This window comes from Coregonus clupeaformis, chromosome 16, assembly GCF_020615455.1.
Source record: "Coregonus clupeaformis isolate EN_2021a chromosome 16, ASM2061545v1, whole genome shotgun sequence".
Lineage (NCBI taxonomy): Eukaryota > Metazoa > Chordata > Actinopteri > Salmoniformes > Salmonidae > Coregonus > Coregonus clupeaformis.
This window is the reverse complement of record NC_059207.1, coordinates 15,054,109-15,073,654: the sequence shown is the minus strand read 5'-3', so window position 1 is coordinate 15,073,654 and position 19,546 is coordinate 15,054,109. Positions and strand designations below refer to the sequence as shown.

At 41.9% G+C, this 19,546-nt stretch overlaps 1 long non-coding RNA gene across 2 annotated transcripts in view; it reads left to right on the top strand.

The window, feature by feature from the left end:
• The window catches only part of LOC121584491, a 61,871-nt gene that overhangs the window by 10,626 nt on the left and 31,699 nt on the right, over positions 1–19,546 (top strand). For both annotated transcript variants that reach the window (XR_006003725.1, XR_006003726.1), the window contains exon 2: positions 9,890–9,983. This is a non-coding gene — a long non-coding RNA (uncharacterized LOC121584491). The remainder of the gene's footprint in view (positions 1–9,889; positions 9,984–19,546) is intronic.

The following is a 19,546-nucleotide window of genomic DNA, read 5'->3' as shown; positions in this document are numbered from 1 at the left end:
TTTTTCAAACATACCTCCCTACCTATTCCATATAGTGATCAACAGAATTCAACAAATATGCTAATGCTAGCTAGCTACATTACACTTACATCATCATAATTGCTAATGCTAATGATGCTAACAACACGCAGCAGAAATTATTGCGGCAACAAGATTAATATGACTGATGTTGTGAACATTGACGGGTACAATAGCTACTCTGGCTGCATACGTATGAGCGGCGGCTTAACAGTATACGCCTAAACCCATCTGACTGCCTCCCTGTCTGTCCTTTTCAATATCTCTGTGCTCCGCTGGCTTTTTATTATGCAAATACCCCTGCTATAAATAAATGAGTATAATTGCATTTGAAATATGCTTTGAATCCTCTCGTGAGATGAATGCGTGTTAATAATGTATTTCATGTTACTGCATTATTCATTCTCAATTAATTACAAATAACCAACAGAGACGCCTAGTGGCTTTACTGTTCTGACATACATTGTGTGGACACTGTACTTTTCCTTAAGTATTGCCATATCAATCATTTTGCTCTGGTCTATTAAGGCAATGGTAGATCACAAAGTAATTTTAGATTTTCCCTTGCATTCAATTGCTCATACGTACTCTGAACATGCAGTAATGTTACAGTATCTAATATTAGTAGTTAAAGGGGTCTTTCATGTGAAAATGTTTATAAAGTATTTGAGCAAGGTCTATGGTTGTAGAACCCACCTACAAATTCGTATGGCTCAAATAACTATAGAATCCATGTTTTACATAATGCATGATGCCGACTACTTTACCTTCCGTTTTTATGGAGGGGGTTGTAGGAGACTTGAAATACGCATAAACAGCGGCAGCACTGCTACAATTAAAACAGGCCAGTCTTTCTCTTTTTTAAAGAGCTGACTGTTCAGGCCTTGATGTGTTTTGAATACGATGAGCCAATTGCATACAGCATACTGTTCCGCAATTAAATGATGTGGAATGTTGGCTTGTCTTGGGAGATGGCTACGCTGAATATAGAGTAGTAAGCACTGCTAGTAGTCGCCACGGTAACATTAGCATCTGGACTTTTTATGCAAATTTGATGAGAGAGGACTCATGCATATATGCCAAGGCACCAGAGCCGGCCCCTAATATCCTTATTAGAGAGGGGGGAATTACATATTTATAAGGGGGGCAGGGGTTAGGGAGGGGTGCTTGACCAGTGTTGTCATGAAGAGCCATGATAGAGGGAGGGGGGCCTGGTTGGCTCACTGAAGGAGTGTCTCTCCCTCAAGGTGCCACCATCTTAAGGCGTTTGGCAGTGGTGAGCGCGTGAGCGCGTGAGGAGGGTAGACCTAAAATGTCCGCTGGCACATACACACACACAGGCGTACACGCACATGTAGCTCTGGTGCTCTGAGGCCAATTATTAAATTAGTGGCATCACCAGCCATGCATCCCAAGCACCTCATTTGCATACATTAATTCCTTCAAATACTGTCACCTATGTGATTTTCCTTTGTCATGCTTTCCAATGTTGCTGTCTCACACTGTGTGGACTGCATCTGTCACACCGGCAAACAAAAATTAACCAACTGTATTTGAGTTTTCCACTTTTTAAGAAAATTCCTGGCTTCAGACAAAGCGGATATTTGTGTGTCACATTGCATGTGAAAAATGTATGCTCTCTTTGGGATTCTTTTAAATGATTCCAGTGTTGGCAAAACATGGTATGAACTGTGTCAAGTTCGCTTGCAGGCCAAAAGTAAAACTCAAAGATGGATTAATTTACTAAGTCCAATTATATAAAAATTAAGACAGGACGCCATTGCAATAGTAAAACATGTCCATATGCGATCCTCCCTTTCTGTTATCATTAGCCTCAAACAGTACACATCAAATAAACAAAATATCATTTTACTTTTTGTCAAAAATAACATAGCTACAGTTTCAAATTCCATATTGCAATTAAGAGGCTACAAATAAAAAAACTATATTATGCATAGCTAGTTTCCTGTTATGCTTATAATTGTTAGAAATGTAAAAAACTATCATGGACATGTAGACAACAAAGAATCAAAGCACTGTATGTGACTCTCAGTGAATATTCAATTACCCAGCAGGAGGAAAAAGGAAGGCAGTTAACATTTACTCTTTGCAGATCTTCTCCAAGTCATTAAGGTTTCGAGGCTGACGTTTGGCAACTCGAACCTTCAGCTCCCTCCACAGGTTTTCTATGGGATTAAGGTCTGGAGACTGGCTAGGCCACTCCAGGACCTTAATGTGCTTCTTCTTGAGCCACTCCTTTGTTGCCTTGGCTGTGTGTTTTGGGTCATTGTCATGCTGGAAAACCCATCCACGACACATTTTCAATGCCCTGGCTGAAGGAAGGAGGTTCTCACCCAAGATTTGACGGTATATGGCCCCGTCCATCGTCCCTTTGATGCGGTGAAGTTGTCCTGTCCCCTTAGCAGAAAAACACCCCCAAAGCATAATGTTTCCACCTCCATGTTTGACGGTGAGGATGGTGTTCTTGGGGTCATAGGCAGCATTCCTCCTCCTCCGAACACGGCGAGTTGAGTTGATGCCAAAGAGCTCGATTTTGGTCTCATCTGACCACAACACTTTCACCCAGTTCTACTCTGAATCATTCAGATGTTCATTGCAAACTTCAGACGGGCCTGTATATGTGCTTTCTTGAGCAGGGGGACATTGCGGGCGCTGCAGGATTTCAGTCCTTCACGGCGTAGTGTGTTACCAATTGTTTTCTTGGTGACTATGGTCCCAGCTGCCTTGAGATCATTGACAAGATCCTCCCGTGTAGTTCTGGGCTGATTCCTCACCATTCTCATGATCATTGCAACTCCACGAGGTGAGATCTTGCATGGAGCCCCAGGCCGAGGGAGATTGACAGTTCTTTTGTGTTTCTTCCATTTGTGAATAATCGCACCAACTGTTGTCACCTTCTCCCCAACCTGCTTGGCAATGGTCTTGTAGCCCATTCCAGCCTTGTGTAGGTCTACAATCTTGTCCCTGACATCCTTGGAGAGCTCTTTGGTCTTGGCCATGGTGGAGAGTTTGGAATCTGATTGATTGATTGCTTCTGTGGACAGGTGTCTTTTATACAGGTAACAAGCTGAGATTAGGATCACTCCCTTTAAGAGTGTGCTCCTAATCTCAGCTCATTACCTGTATAAAAGAGACTTGGGAGCAATACATCTTTCGGATTGAGAGGGGGTCAAATACTTATTTCCCTCATTAAAATGCAAATCAATTTATAACATTTTTGACATGCGTTTTTCTGGATTATTTTGTTGTTATTCTGTTTCTCACTGTTCAAATAAACCTACAATTAAAATTATAGACTGATCATTTCTTTGTCAGTGGGCAAACGTACAAAATCTGCAGGGGATCAAATACTTTTTTCCCTCACTGTAGCTTCACTGTTGCCCCTGCCTCTCTCAAGTTGAAGCGACATTGGTACAGGTTCAGTTAAAGAAGCTGCTCTCTCTCTCTCTCTCTCGCTCCCTCTCTCTCTCTCTCTCTCTCTCTGTCCTCCAGGCTAACTTGTCTTATACATCACTTAATTATTACAAAGTGCTCACTAAGAAGGGAGCGTCCTCACAGTCAGAAGTCGGAAGTTTACATACACTTAGGTTGGAGTCATTAAAACTAGTTTTTCAACCACTCAGAGGTGCTAAGTACTCTCAGCCGGCAAACGCTACCGGTATATCCGAGCCCTTAGAGGACATTCTTTAAATACGCAGGACAGAATCGTATGATTTCTTATCAATCTATTTCCCCCTATAGCGCTTTAGCACGTACCAAGCCATTGCAGATATGGCTGAAAGGCCCTATATACCGTATGTGGTGGCCTTGGTCCACGTTGTTGGAATATAAAAGGCCAGGACTAGAAACCATAATGGGAGATGTTTCTACCTACTAGAAAGCAAACTTCATGGGTTGCTTTCTCTGTACAGTGAATGTGCTTGTGTTTATTGTTGTGTGTGTGATGTGTATGCACAGTTGAAGTCGGAAGTTTACATACGCCTTAGCCAAATACATTTAAACTCTGTTTTTCACAATTCCTGACATTTAATCCTAGTAAAGATTCCCTGTCTTAGGTCAGTTAGGATCACCACTTTATTTTAAGAATGTGAAATGTCAGAATAATAGTAGAGAGAATGATTTATTTCAACTTGTATTATTTTCATCACATTCCCAGTGGGTCAGAAGTTTACATACACTCAATTAGTATTTGGTAGCATTGCCTTTAAATTGTTTAACTTGGGTCAAACGTTTCGGGTAGCCTTCCTCAAGCTTCCCACAATAAGTTGGGTGAATTTTGGCCCATTCCTCCTGACAGAGCTGGTGTAACTGAGTCAGGTTTGTATTCCTCCTTGCTCGCACACGCTTTTTCAGTTCTGCCCACACATTTTCTATAGGATTGAGGTCAGGGAATTGTGATGGCTACTCCAATACCTTGACTTTGTTGTCCTTAAGCCATTTTGCCACAACTTTGGAAGTATGCTTGGGGTCATTGTCCATTTGGAAGGCCTATTTGCGACCAAGCTGTAACTTCCTGACTGATGTCTTGAGATGTTGCTTCAATATATCCACATAAACTTCTTTCCTCATGATGCCATCTATTTTGTGAAGTGCACCAGTCCCTCCTGCAGCAAAGCACCCCCACAGCATGATGCTGCCACCCCCTTGCGTCACGGTTGGGATGGTGTTCTTCGGCTTGCAAGCGACCCCCTTTTTCCTCCAAACATAATGATGGTCATTATGGCCAAACAGTTCTATTTTTGTTTCATCAGACCAGAGGACATTTCTCCAAAAAGTACGATCTTTGTCCCCATGTGCAGTTGCAAACTGTAGTTTGGCTTTTTTATGGCGGTTTTGGAGCAGTGGCTTCTTCCTTGCTGAGCGGCCTTTCAGGTTATGTCGATATAGGACTCGTTTTACTGTGGATATAGATACTTTTGTACCTGTTTCCTCCAGCATCTTCACAAGTCCTTTGCTGTTGTTCTGGGATTGATTTGCACTTTTCGCACCAAAGTACGTTAATCTCTAGGAGAATTGCTCCCAAGGATGAACCAGACTTGTGGAGGCCTACACATTTTTTTCTGAGGTCTTGGCTGATTTCTTTTGATTTTCCCATGATGTCAAGCAAAGAGGCACTGAGTTTGAAGGTAGGCCTTGAAATACATCCACAGGTACACCTCCAATTGACTCAAATGATGTCAATTAGCCTATAAGAAGCTTCTAAAGCTATGACATCATTTTCTGGAATTTTCCAAGCTGTTTAAAGGCACAGTCAACTTCTGGCCCACTGGAATTGTGATACAGTGAATTATAAGTGAAATAATCTGTCTGTAAACAATTGTTGGAAAAATTACTTGTGTCATGCACAAAGTAGATGTCCTAACCGACTTGCCAAAACTATAATGAGCCAGTCCTCCTATATCTCCTCCCACCAGCCTCCTCTGTTCTACATGTAGAATTGCGAGGAAATGTCAGCAGTCAGACGTCCACCAGCCGGGGATCCCTAAAACACACCACACCAAACAAACGGCAGATGAACGGCAGATATGTGTGTCTGTGTGCGTGTGTGTGTGTCTGTGTGTGTGCGTGTGTGAGTGTGTGTGTTTTATATTGTGCACATGCATGTCTGTAAATGCGTGTTCCCTCTACAGTACACCCTTGTGATCTAGTCCACATTATGAACATACTGTAGTCATAGGAAACAGGCAGCTATACAGTAGCAGACAGTTTCTTCCTTTCACCCCTCTTCCTGGTGATGCGTGGTACGCCCCAGCGGGCTCCTAGAGAAGGCAGGATCATTAAACAGCTGTGTGGTTGAGCTTGGCCTCTGCTAATGGATTATTACCACAAGGAAATGAGACAGAAAACGCAAGTCAGGCTCTGATAACATTCATAATATCAGGAATGGAAATAGAAATTTAGCGTAACATTAGTGGGCACTGTATGCAAACAGTATCAATGTGACTATGTTTGTGTTTGTGTCTGTATTGGTTTTGTATTCAAGCTTTTGTGTCGACCTGTGCCATAGTGCTCTTTGTCCATAATGGTTGAGTCTTAGTATCCAAGCTTCTGTGGGCCAGTAGCCGCATAGCGAGAGGAGGGGGTTGGAGTGTACAGGAGAGAGATGCGAAGAGACAAGCCACACAAGCCATAAAGGGAATGGGGTGGGGGGGTGCCACGCAGTTATCATAAACCCTGCCGTAGGGCTAGGAACACACAGACTCGGTTAACCACAGAACCACAGTAACACACGAGCACACTTAGAAAGACAGTAAGAGAGAGAGTGTATGTGTGAGTGTGTCCAATACATTTTAATGAATCATAAAGTGAAATCACTTATCTAGATTCAGTCTTTAGATTTGTCTTCTGAAATCACATGCTTTGTTCAGCAGGTTCATTGCACAGATTATAATTTTTCTTTTATGAATTCCATGTAATATTATTTTCATGAATAAATCAATAATCCAGTGCTATAATTGCCTTTCACACTTCTGTGGGCTTATGTAATGTTTAGATGTACTTTACATTGTCATCTTTTTGGATATATGCCACAGTGAGATCTGTACAATTGTTCTTGATTTCCTATCAATAAATATGAATACTTGATAATAACATATTGTTAATGTTGTTCATTTGTTCTTATCATTTGTTCTTCACGAGAGATAGATTCATCTTATTTTACTGTTGTAGCTAACCCATTTTCCAGTATATGTGTGTGTGTGTGCGTGCGTGTGCGTGTTCATCCTGGTTTGACATTGAGGCTTAATAAGAACTGTCAGCTGTCAGTCTCCTGTTGACGTCTGTCAGGAAGACCATCACATGGACACACAACAGAACTCTCTGAGACCCTGGAGAGATACTTGAGATAAAGATGCCACCCATTGTAAAGCTGTGGACAGTAATGTTTAGACGGTAGGATGAAAATAGCCATTCCAGTGTTGCCATATAGACATCTTCAGCCATTGAGGTAAAGGCCTTTATTCTAAATGATCATAGTATGTTTTTAATGCCATAATGCAACGTCTCATCAATCATATCCCTTGATCATCTGGAACATTGGTAGCTACAAGAGAAAGGGGACCAGTTAGGTTACTCTAGCTCCACTCAATTGTAGTGTGAACGTCAACACATTTGGTTGACTGCATCCAGTTCTTTATGGATAGCAATTGCAGAGATATGGATTGAGGGCTTCATATATTGTTCTGTAGTGTGTTTCCATTGGTTGTGGACTAATCCATTCTCTGTGGTGTGAAGGACATCACTAGTGATGCTGTTCTCTCTGAAAAGTAGATATAAATGAGATTCTCCTTGGTGGGTTGGAGAGTTCACCCATGACTCCAGAGGGCCATGTGCTCCCCAGAACAGGGCCTAGACCCCACTCCCCAACCCCAGCCTCCTTCTGTCCACAGAGTGGGGTCAGTGTTCAGGGGGACATGGGTCAACAACATGGCAGCTCATGGAGCATCGGTATGCAAAGAAATGTGTCCAGACAAGACCAGTCTGGGCTACCATTCATGTAATACAGTACAGTTCAAATTCAAGTTTTATTGTCACATGCAAAAGTAGAGTGAAATACTTCACTTGCAAGCCCTACCCAAGAGTGCAGTAATCAACATAAAAATAGTATAACTAATTGAAAAATAAGATTTAATACAAAATAAGATAGGAAGCTATACAGTGGGGGAAAAAAGTATTTAGTCAGCCACCAATTGTGCAAGTTCTCCCACTTAAAAAGATGAGAGAGGCCTGTAATTTTCATCATAGGTACACGTCAACTATGACAGACAAAATGAGAAGAAAGAATCCATAAAATGACATTGTAGGATTTTTAATGAATTTATTTGCAAATTATGGTGGAAAATAAGTATTTGGTCAATAACAAAAGTTTCTCAATACTTTGTTCTATACCCTTTGTTGGCAATGACACAGGTCAAACGTTTTCTGTAAGTCTTCACAAGGTTTTCACACACTGTTGCTGGTATTTTGGCCCATTCCTCCATGCAGATCTCCTCTAGAGCAGTGATGTTTTGGGGCTGTCGCTGGGCAACACAGACTTTCAACTCCCTCCAAAGATTTTCTATGGGGTTGAGATCTGGAGACTGGCTAGGCCACTGCAGGACCTTGAAATGCTTCTTACGAAGCCACTCCTTCATTGCCCGGGCAGTGTGTTTGGGATCATTGTCATGCTGAAAGACCCAGCCACGTTTGATCTTCAATGCCCTTGCTGATGGAAGGAGGTTTTCACTCAAAATCTCACGATACATGGCCCCATTCATTCTTTCCTTTACACGGATCAGTCGTCCTGGTCCCTTTGCAGAAAAACAGCCCCAAAGCATGATGTTTCCACCGCATGCTTCACAGTAGGTATGGTGTTCTTTGGATGCAACTCAGCATTCTTTGTCCTCCAAACACGACGAGTTGAGTTTTTACCAAAAAGTTCTATTTTGGTTTCATCTGACCATATGACATTCTCCCAATCCTCTTCTGGATCATCCAAATGCACTCTAGAAAACTTCAGACGGGCCTGGACATGTACTGGCTTAAGCAGGGGGACACGTCTTGCACTGCAGGATTTGAGTCCCTGGCGGCGTAGTGTGTTACTGATGGTAGGCTTTGTTACTTTGGTCCCAGCTCTCTGCAGGTCATTCACTAGGTCCCCCTGTGTGGTTCTGGGATTTTTGCTCACCGTTCTTGTGATCATTTTGACCCCACGGGGTGAGATCTTGCATGGAGCCCCAGATCGAGGGAGATTATCAGTGGTCTTGTATGTCTTCCATTTCCTAATAATTGCTCCCACAGTTGATTTCTTCAAACCAAGCTGCTTACCTATTGCAGATTCAGTCTTCCCAGCCTGGTGCAGGTCCACAATTTTGTTTCTGGTGTCCTTTGACAGCTCTTTGGTCTTGGCCATAGTGGAGTTTGGAGTGTGACTGTTTGAGGTTGTGGACAGGTGTATTTTATACTGATAACAAGTTCAAACAGGTGCCATTAATACAGGTAACGAGTGGAGGACAGAGGAGCCTCTTAAAAAAGAAGTTACAGGTCTGTGAGAGCCAGAAATCTTGCTTGTTTGTAGGTGACCAAATACTTATTTTCCAACATAATTTGCAAATAAATTCATTAAAAATCCTACAATGTGATTTTCTAGATTTTTTTTTCTCAATTTGTCTGTCATAGTTGACGTGTACCTATGATGAAAATTACAGGCCTCTCATCTTTTTAAGTGGGAGAACTTGCACAATTGGTGGCTGACTAAATACTTTTTTCCCCCACTGTATACAGGGTCAGTGCCAGTACCACATTTTAATGTGGAGGGATACTGGAGTAATTTGAGGTAGATATCTACATGTAGGCTGGGGATTAGGAGAAAGTGACTGGTAGCAGGATAAATAATTATAATACACACCACTGCTGCTGCTAATTATTTTTAACCCCCATTCAAAATAACAATGTTGCACAGATCTGAGTAGGCCATTGTTGGTTAATTTAATGGCATATAAAGATGTAAATCTTCAGTCAACTGACATTACCACAATTTTTCACTGAAGGATCTGAAAACCGTTTCTAAGTGGTGTGAAGCAGTCACGTGACATCAAGGTGTTTGAGCTGCTATTTGTGGCCGTATGTAAAGGTTGAGCAGACATTTGCTTGAAGTTATTGCCAATTTGAATACTGCAAAGCAAACTTAGCGATGTTAAATGCAACCTCTGTTCACAAGCATCATGTGATCACCCCTCTCCTCTGCATTGAGGGAACATGTTCATTGTGATTTTCTCTAGAAACTATATCTGACATGTAAAGGTTACTGGCTGCATGGAAAAGCATTACATTTACAACCTTGCCTCTGTGTGTGTGTTCCCTCGTGTTGCAGGGTTGGAGAAATATGCTCCTGATTCCCCTGCTCAGGAGAGAGGCCAAATGGACATGTCTGTCTGGGACTTTGCCTGCTGCTGACCCAACATGAGGTGAGCTCAGGTTAGAAAGCCAAAGGGCCCCCAAAAAATACAAAGAAGCAAATGCTGAACTAACCATGCTGTGTGTGTGTGTGTGTGTCCATGCAAGCCCGCAGCAAAGTTAGTCACTATTATTTTTATTTGCGCCAAAGAAAACAAGTGATAGACAACAATACAGATAAAACATTTAATTAAACAATGTGCAGGTGTGGTTGGAAGCCCAAGGGCTTATATAAAACAACTACACCACAAAAAACAATATACAAAGATAAGTAAAGTATTCAGACCCTTCGCTATGAGACTCGAAATTGAGCTCAGGTGCATCCTGTTTCCATTGATCATTCTTGAGATGTTTCTACAACTTGATTGGAGTCCACCTGTGGTAAATTCAATTCATTGGACATGATTTGGAAAGCCACACACCTGTCTATATAAGGTCCCACAGTTGACAGTGCATGTCAGAGAAAAAACCAAACCATGAGGTCGAAGGAATTGTCCGTAGAGCTCCGAGACATGACTGTGTCGAGGCACAGATCTGGAGAAGGGTACCAAAAAATGTGTGCAGCATTGAAGGTCCCCAAGAACACAGTGGCCTCCATCATTCTTGAATGGAATAAGTTTGGAACCACCAAGACTCTTCTAAGAGCTGGCCACTGGGCCAAACTGAGCAGACGGGGGTGAAGGGCCTTTGTCAGGGAGGTGACTAAGAACCCGATGGTCACTCTGACAGAGCTCTAGAGTTCCTCTGTGGAGATGGGAGAACCTTCCAGAAGTACAGCCATCTCTGCAGCTTTGTTCGCATCTCTGTGTGTGGAGTAAAGCTGGTCTAGAGTTTTTTTCCTCTGGTTGCACATTTAACATGCTGGTAGAAATGAGGTAAAAACAGATTTAAATTTCACTGCATTAAAGTCCCCGTCCACTAGGAGCGCCGTCTCTGGATGAGCGTTTTCTTGTTTGCTTATGGCCCTATACAGCTCATTGAGTGCAGTCTTTGTGCCAGCATCGATTTGTGGGGGTAAATAGACAGCTACGAAAAATATAGATGAAAACTCTCTTGGTAAATAGTGTGGTCTACAGCTTTTCATGAGATACTCTACCTCAGGCGAGCAAAACCTCAACACTTCCTTAATATTAGATTTTGTGCACCAGCTGTTGTTTACAAATATACACAGACCGCCACCCCTTGTCTTATCGGAGGCAGCTGTTCTATCTTGCCGATGCAGCGTAAACCCCGCCAGCTGTATGTTATCCATGTCGTCGTTCAGCCACGACTCGGTGAAACATAAGATATTACAGTTTTTAATGTCCCGTTAGTAGGATATTCGTGATCGTAGCGCATCAATTTTGTTATCCAATGATTGTATGTTGGCTAATAGGACTGATGGAAGAGGCGGATTACCTATACGCCGTCGGATCCTTACCAGGCACCCCGACCTACGTCCCCGATATCTCTGTCTCTTTCACCTGCGAATGACGGGGATTTGGGCCTTGTCGGGTGTCTGAAGTAAATCCTTTGCGTCCGACTCGTTGAATATTTTTTTCCCGTCCAGTACGAGGTGAGTAATCGCTGTCCTGATATCCAGAAGCTCTTTTCGTTTGTAAGAGACGGTGGCAGAAACATTGTGTACAAAATAAATTACAAATAATGTGAAAGAACACACATAATAGCACAATTGGTTAGGAGCCCATAAAACGGCAGCCATCTCCTCCGGCGCCATTAGTTGTAAAACCATCTCAAACACAGCTGGAGAGATTGACAGATGTTCATTTCTTGGGATATTGAATGTGTGTGCTATGCACAACATGCTGAATCTGTAGACATACAACTTTGTCATAAAAAATATTCTAATAGCTAAATTATTAATTAATAATTAGCTAAATCTAACTCACACTCTCCAAACAGTACCAGACAATACCAAGAGCTTACCCCTAGTACTATTCAGAATGTTCTGGTTACTCCAAAAGGCTGTTTGTAGATCTTGGTATTCAAGTAAAATATTTATTGTGCGATGTAGAATTAAAGGGTTCAAGAGAGAGGGTGATGTCAGCGCCCATGTGCCTCAGCATGTGGTAGTGTACCCACTGTAATTACTCCCTCTACTCTCCGTCTATTGGTGGAGTGCTCTGAAGGGCCAATTAGGGAGGGCAGGCCGAGTCGCAGGGCAGGAGAGTCAGCGGCAGAGTCACTACTCACCATTTACACTCCCAGACCTTTAGCCATCATAGAGAGTGTTGTTATCAAATCACTAGTTTCTATTTTCGTCATTGATAAAGTCAAAGTCAAAGATTTGTGATAAAATACAACAAATATACATTTCTCAGACCAAGCATATGGTTTCATGTTTTGGTATTGAATAGCAAGCACCCTCGCATGGTAATATTGTGTGTATTGTTACTCCAATCTAACTATACCTCTCTTTAGAAGGATGCCACTTACGCTGTAGTGTTGTCTGTTGACAAGGTCATACGTTATTGTCCCTCTGGTTGGTGTTTTGTCAAACCAAACAAAAAAACTCCAGTCCATTATGTGAGTAAAGTTTACTATACGGGTCTTCAGGAACGCGTTGTGCTGTGGACTTGAAAGTCAGGAGGAAGGTACATTCTCCCCATAGGAGAACCCTGTATCCTTTAAAGAACCCATTTTGGTTCCAGGTAGAACCCTTTTTCGTTCCAGGTAAAACCCTTTACACAGAGGATTTTACATGGAACCCAAAAGAGTTCTACCTTGAACCAAAAAGGGTTCTCCTATGGGATAGCCGAAGAACCCTTTTGGAACCTTTCTTTCAAAGAGTTTAGATGGATACTGTTAATCAGAATCCTTCAGTATCAGGCCAGTGATTTGGGTTCACTCTATAGTTCAAATGCTTAGCAAATGTGAATGCAGGCTTTAACCACGGTCCTCTACAAAATACTACATCTACAGTTGAAGTCGGAAGTTTACATACACCTTAGCCAAATACATTAAAACTCAATTTTTCAAAATTCCTGACTTTTAATCGTAGTAAAGATTCCTTGTCTTAGGTCAGTTAGGATCACCACTTTATTTTAAGAATGTGAAATGTCAGAATAATAGTAGAGAGAATGATTTATTTCAACTTGTATTATTTTCATCACATTCCCAGTGGGTCAGAAGTTTACATACACTCAATTAGTATTTGGTAGCATTGCCTTTAAATTGTTTAACTTGGGTCAAACGTTTCGGGTAGCCTTCCACAAGCTTCCCACAATAAGTTGGGTGAATTTTGGCCCATTCCTCCTGACAGAGCTGGTGTAACTGAGTCAGGTTTGTATTCCTCCTTGCTCGCACACGCTTTTTCAGTTCTGCCCACACATTTTCTATAGGATTGAGGTCAGGGCTTTGTGATGGCCACTCCAATACCTTGACTTTGTTGTCCTTAAGCCATTTTGCCACAACTTTGGAAGTGTGGTTGGAGTCATTGTCGATTTGGAAGACACATTTGCGACCAAGCTGTAACTTAATGACTGATGTCTTGTGATGTTGCTTCAATATATCCACATAATTTTCCTTCCTCATGATGCCATCTATTTTGTGAAGTGCACCAGTCCCTCCTGCAGCAAAGCATCCCCACAGCATGATGCTGCCACCCCCGTGCTTCACGGTTGGGATGGTGTTCTTCGGCTTGCAAGCCAACACCTTTTTCCTCCAAACATAACGATGGTCATTATGGCCAAACAGTTCTATTTTTGTTTCATCAAACCAGAGGACATTTCTCCAAAAAGTACGATCTTTGTCCCCATGTGCAGTTGCAAACCGTAGTCTGGCTTTTTTATGGCGGTTTTGGAGCAGTGGCTTCTTCCTTGCTGAGCGGCCTTTCAGGTTATTTTGATATAAGATTAGTTTTACAGTGGATATAGATACTTTTGTACCTGTTTCCTCCAGCATCTTCGCAAGGTCCTTTGCTGTTGTTCTGGGATTGATTTGCACTTTTCGCACCAAAGTACGTTCAACTCTAGGAGACAGAACGCGTCTCCTTCCTGAGCGGTATGACGGCTGCTTGGTCCCATGGTGTTTATACTTGCGTACTATTGTTTGTACAGATGAACGCGGTACCTTCAGGCATTTGGAAATTGCTCCCAAGGATGAACCAGACTTGTGGAGGTCTACACATATTTTTCTGAGGTCTTGGCTGATTTCTTTTGATTTTCCCATGTCAAGCAAAGAGGCACTGAGTTTGAAGGTAGGCCTTGAAATACATCCACAGGTACACCTCCAATTGATTCAAATGATGTCAATTAGCCTATCAGAAGCTTCTAAAGCCATGACATAATTTTCTGGAATTTTCCAAGCTGTTTAAAGTCACAGTCAACTTAGTGTATGTAAACTTCTGACCACTGGAATTGTGATACATTTACATTTACATTTTAGTCATTTAGCAGATACAGTGAATTATAAGTGAAATAATCTGTCTGTAAACAATTGTTGGAAAAATTACTTGTGTCATGCACAAAGTAGATGTCCTAACCGACTTGCCAAAACTATAGTTTGTTAACAAGACATTTGTGGAGTGGTTGAAAAACGAGTTTTAATGTCTCTAACCTAAGTGTATGTAAACTTCCGACTTCAACTGTACCTTTTTTCAGGATGTGTCTACAACAATACCATGGCATTCACGTCACCATCCTAAAAGTCAGTGTCATTAGACCACTATATCCACCGCTGCATTATTTAGGTAGAATTCAATGCAAGATAACTGGCACGCTATGCTTTTTAGGAGTCAGAGCGATGTCTAACCTTCCATCAGCCATTGCCAGTGTGAGAGCATGGTAGGGGTCATGGGGTCAAAGCCCAAACAGGAAGGGATGACTATTTTCATCTCTCAGATGAAGATGTGCAGTGACACTCCTGAAACATTCCCCCTGGGAACAGGGCTACTGCAGCCTGTCATTTCTATCCCCTAATACTCAATTATTGCCTTGTGTTTCAATGTGCTGGATGCTCTATGGCCAGTGGGTACATGTGCCTCAGAAATTCACATGATATATACTGTATATACTGTATGTATTTGATTTATAGAATAGCAACCATGAAAATGCACAATATCCTGTGTGTTTGTATCCTATTACGTTTGTATATGGCACAGCATTACTTGTACTAATTTAGCACTAATGAAATCCAGTATGACAGAGAGCGGTTGTTAAGTGTTGCCGTTCATAAGGCACAGCCTGTGTTTCCCTAGAATAGACCTTCCAGAATACAGATGTAGGATCTTAATTTGAGCCAGTTTGCTACAGCAGGAAAATAATCCTGCGGCAACAGGAAATTATAATTTTTATGTGGATTATAATTTAAAGGCCATTTTTGTAGGGGTTGATAAAATTTTTTGTAAGGGAAAATGAAGTCTGAAATTACAAACTCCAGAAGCCTTTTTAAACCACAAATGCACTACACGTTTAAAATGTTCTCCTGCAACAGGGTGATCAAATTAAGATCCTACATCTGTATACCTGCATGCAGCCTCCATGTCATTAACGCTAGGCCACAGGACATAATGTCCCCTGCATGCGTTTGCATGATTAAAGCGTGGTACAGTGTTTGTATGTGTGTGTGTGTGTGTGTGTGTGTGTGTGTGTGTGTGTTTGTGTGTGTTTATGCGTTTGTGCTTGGGCACACATGATGAATCGCCACTGAGGATAATAGCAAAAATCTACACCTGTCCATCTTGACCAATAAGAATAAAGCCTTTATTGTCATCTAATAAATGTGTAATAAACATATAATAGATAGCAGCAAGGTTAAAGCATTAACTAAAGAAAAAAGTAGGTCATTTATCAAATGTATTTATATGAAAGCTGCTATTTCATTTAAATTATTTATTTTCCATCTATAATTTTAATATTTCCTATTCGTCATGTAATTCCATATTTCATGCCTGGATGCGATCCTTCCCCCATGCTATATATATCAGCTGAGGCTCCTGCCGCTTTGTGATAGCACATTCTATCCTGTCCACGGCTGTTCAAAAAATTCCACTAAACCGAAACATATCCATATTTTTTTCTAATTTTAATGCATGGAATTACCAGGGGTAGGGCATTTGACAAAATCACTAGTTATCAATGTATAATTAAAAGGAACAAAACTGCATTTTTTATTTTGTATTATTTAATATCCAAGTGGCCGTCAGTGGCGTGTGTAATAGCACTGCGTAGGTAGGGTTTCTCCTGCATCATCGTTTTACAGTGAGAACAAAGGATATGTACATCATAAAATGATGCAAATGAATGCAAATCGCTGGCAGCGAAGAGAGGGGAGGTGGCAGGAGGGAGGGGAGTTTGCAGAAGCCAAGAGGGTGGTAGGCAAGCCTCTTCTGCGCCGTACTATTTAAGATATTGCTTTTTTGACAAAAGGTGTTGATGGCCCACAATATTGTTTAATTTAGCTCTGTCTTATTCCAAACCCCTCTTTTTAGTCTTTGTTGTGTACAGAAGTGTTTTTGAATATCCTTCCTTTGGGCCTGGATTGACTTGTCTAAGACAATGCAAAGCCCAAACAAGATGCACCTTGCATCTTCTCCCTCCCTCCTCCTTCCTCCTTATTCACCTCCCTTTTTACTCTTTTAAAGCAGCATTTTGCATAAATGTTCTTTGAGAATTACATATTCTATTCTCAATTCGTGTTTTAATCTGCTGAATGCAGTGAATTGAACGGAAAATATGTCTCTTGTGTTTTGATGGAAGAGAGCAGGTTAGGGAGGGCAGGGCAGCGGTGTGTGTCGGCTGATGCAACGCTGCCCTGGCTGTATACAGCATCAGAGAAATGCAAAACAGATATTACTAATGCTATAGCTAATGAAAGTCTCCCCTCTACCCCCATCCGCTCAATTCAACCTTATCAAAATTGTGACATTTTCCTGAGTGCGTTCATTAAGCCTAAGGGAGGGGGATTAGGGATTGACAACCGCTCCCTCCCTTTCCTTGCCCTCAGACCCTTTCGAAAATCACATATTCACCGTGTATTCCTGGATATTCAAATCAGTGTACACAATGCACATTGAGATTTTTTTAAACGCATTATATATCCTTTTAATGAGGAAACTGTAAAGAGGCCAAAATGTCCACATTGTCTAAAACTTTGGTCATGCAGGTTTTATGTGTAAAGAAACGTTTTTATACATTTTTTACAGTAACTATTTGAAATACAATTTGTCGTGCCTTTCGACTGCTCAGGGTTTTCAAATGGGAGATAGCTTACCGGTAGATTGCAGATCTACCATTCTGTGTACATCTAACCAAGTATGGCACACACAACTTTCAACATAATTTCAATCTAATTCACACATTTAGGATCAAATCAAATCAAATGTTATTTGTCACATGCGCCGAATACAGCAGGTGTAGACCTTACAGTGAAATGCTTACTTACCTTAACCAACAATGCAGTTTTAAGAAAAATAAGTGTTAAGTAAAAAATAGATGAGTAAAAAATTTAAACATTAAAATAAATAACTAATAATTAAAGAGCAGCAGTAAAATAACAGTAGGGAGGCTATATACAGGGGGTACCGGTACAGAGTCAATGTGCGGGTGCACAGGTTAGTCAAGGTAATTGAGGTAATATGTACATGTAGGTAGAGTTAAAGTGACTATGCATAGATAATAAACAGAGAGTAGCAGCAGCGTAAAAGAGGGGGTGGGTGGGGGACAATGCAAATAGTCCGGGTAGCCATTTGATTAGCTGTTCAGGAGTCTTATGGCTAGGGGGTAGAAGCTGTTAAGAAACCTTTTGGACCTAGACTTGGCGCTCCGGTACCGCTTGCCGTGCGGTAGCGGAGAGAACAGTCTATGACTAGGGTGGCTGGAGTCTTTTACAAATTTTAGGGCCTTCCTCTGACACCGCCTGGTATAGAGGTCCTGGATAGCAGGAAGCTTGGCCCCAGTGATGTACTGGTCCGTATGCACTACCCTCTGTAGTGCCTTGCGGTCGGAGGCCAAGCAGTTGCCAAACCAGGCAGTGATGCAACCAGTCAGGATGCTCTTGATGGTGCAGCTGTAGAACTCTTTGAGGATCTGAGGACCCATGCCAAATATTTTCAGTCTCCTGAGGGGAATAGGCTTTGTTGTGCCCTCTTCACGACTGTCTTGGTGTGTTTGGACCATGGTAGTTTTGATTGCTCAAATTTTGAACAGTATTTTGTTGTGTTTTAATGAAGCTAGAACTTTTCAAACACAGCTTTAGAGACTATCCACTTAAATATCTAGTCTGTATAACTGTGTGTAAAAGGCGTAGACTGTGTGTGAGTAGGTTTACATAGTGCCCATATTTCAACTATGATCAGTGATTTGTGTGCAGTAACATATAAAAGAACACTCACACACGCACGCACGCACACACACACACACACACACACAAACACACACACGCACGCGCACACACACACACACACACGTCTAGACTACCCCTCAGACACAATACGGTGAGTGAGAGGAGGGGGCGGGCACAGACAGGCACTTACAATAATGTATAATGGTGTTAACATTCTTGCATGTCTAATAGAGGGGGGACTGAGACAAACACTGGCTGTGTGTTTGTGTGTGTGTGTGTGTGTGTGTTTGTGTTTGTTTGGCACAATATCCAAATGACTAAGCAGCTTTGGCTAAAGCATTAATCCAATTAAACATTATGCAAGATCTTGTCTGTGTGTGTGTGTGTCTGTGTTTTTTTTTACTAAACCAATGCACTGGAAGCTATATGACATCCACAACAGTAGAAGCTGAATGTTGCATTTCTATGAAAAATCCTGCATTCAATCTCATTTAAATATTTGCGTGTTCCGAAGGGGTGGGGCTTAATTATGAGCGCAAGTGTAGACATCACCAAGTCCTCTGCTAACATCTGTCATCTCTCTCAACCTCCCATCACATAGAACGATACATACAAACAGAAGGTAATGGATGAAAACTGAAGGAAGTGATAGAAAAAGATGGTGGAGACAGACAGAGGAGGACTGGCAACGACGGAGCTCATTTTCTGTGGACACCCGGTGGCGTCCGCAGATCGCTGAAATCCCCTCTAATGCATTGCCGGTCTTAGGGGAGGGGGGTTGGTTTTATCTCCCACTAGGCCCTATCTCTGCATGGGTACACTTTGTCTGCATCAAATGTCAAGTTCATTTCCTGGGTGCTATGAGCAGTGTGTCCTCCCCTTGGGTGTGTGTGTGGCAGCACAGAGGATGTGAGTGGGGGAGGGAGGATAGGGAAAGAGGTGAGAAGAGAGGTGCAGAGGCGGGGCCGAGTACAGTACGCTAGCATCTTTAAATTGGCGCTCTCTGAAGCGCTAGAGTGGCAGTGTGTGTGTGTGTGTGTGTGTGTGTGTGTGTTTGTGTGTGTGTACATACAAAGCATACATGGTTGTGTTGTTGGAGTTCAGTGAGTGTGTATGTCTGTCTGTCTGTATGTCTGTCTGAATGCACCTGTTCCTTTGAACACTTACAGTATATTTCTAAACATGACATATTTTGTCTCAATAATCATTTCAATTGATTATTGAAATTCTAGATCTACAACCAATGATGTGACAACCCTCTCCTGTGCTGGTGGTATCACGTGGAGCATAT